The sequence below is a fragment of the Hyaena hyaena genome, unplaced genomic scaffold (assembly GCF_003009895.1).
Source record: "Hyaena hyaena isolate Hyena2069 unplaced genomic scaffold, ASM300989v1 scaffold_1030, whole genome shotgun sequence".
NCBI classification, from domain to species: Eukaryota; Metazoa; Chordata; class Mammalia; order Carnivora; family Hyaenidae; genus Hyaena; species Hyaena hyaena.
The window spans coordinates 446,480-447,753 of NW_024081660.1; positions in this window are offsets into that span (position 1 = coordinate 446,480).

Sequence of the window (1,274 nt, forward strand, 5' to 3'; positions counted from 1 at the left end):
AGTTGACAGCATTTTCAAAAGGGGCAAAACCACCCTTCAACTTCAGTCTTACGTAGGATTGCCATTTATGAAACAGATCAAAGCAGAGATGCCTTGGCTGGGGGACGTTGTGGGGGAGACCCTGACCCCCTTTGGATGTTCCCAACACAACTGTGGGAGTCTGTGGGACACAGCGTGGGGACCGTCAGAGCCGTGCTCTTGTGCTGGACAATGGATTTCATTTCTGTGGAGCTCAGTTTCGACATATGGAAAATGAGGACAATAATTTTGCAATGAAGAGGACACGAGGTTCAGTTAGATTAGCCCGCAAGCACTGCTGTTCCTGGCTCTTGGAAAATTCTCCCCAGTCCTGCTGTCTACATGTTACTGTCCATCTGCACCACCGTCCTTCACCCTCCGCAGCCTCCTCTCCTGTTTCTCCAGCTCCAACCAGCCTCTCCTTGGTCCTTATCTGCCGAGGCTGCCGGAGAAGCCTTTTGAAAATGTAAGTGGGATCAAATCACCCTGGTTGCTTAAAAACTTTTAATGGCCCTTCAAAACTCTGGCATTCAAGGCCCTCCAAGGCAGGGCCCCTGCCTCTTCCTAGTGTTACACACACACACACACACACACACACACACACACACACACACCATTCTTCAAAAGTATCATGTTCCCTCTGAGCTTGGAACGTTCTCACTTCCTGAATGTGCCTTCCCAACTTGTCTGATTACCATTTCTTTGTGGTTTAGAAAGTCTCTAAACCTGTGTTGGCAAGGTCCCCTCCTTCCCTCCTTCCCTTCCCAGAGATTTGTCCCTCCTGTTGTCTGCTTTCTTTTTTTTAATTCAATGTTTGTTTATTTATTATTTTTGAGAGAGAGAGAGACACAGAGACAGAGAGAGAGGATGAACAGAGACAGACCGGAACAGCAGGCTCCAGGCTCTGAGTTGTCAGCACAGAGCCCAGTGTGGGGCTTGAACCCATGAACTGTGAGATCATGACCCAAGCCGAAGTTGGACGTTTAACCGACTGAGCTACCCAGGCACCCCTTTTCTGGCCTCTTTCATTTAATAACATACGCAGGATCCCTTTCCACGATCAGAACATACTGCCCTACTACCATTCTTTTTTTTTTCCTCTTTAAGTCAGGAATAAACTTTAACAAAGTGTTATAACATTCAATTAATATTCTTAAAATTATTTTTTAATAGTGGTAACATATTCTTAACATAAATTTATCTTCTTAAACATTAAAAATCTTTAAAAATTTTTAAGTTTTTTCTTTTCTTTTTTT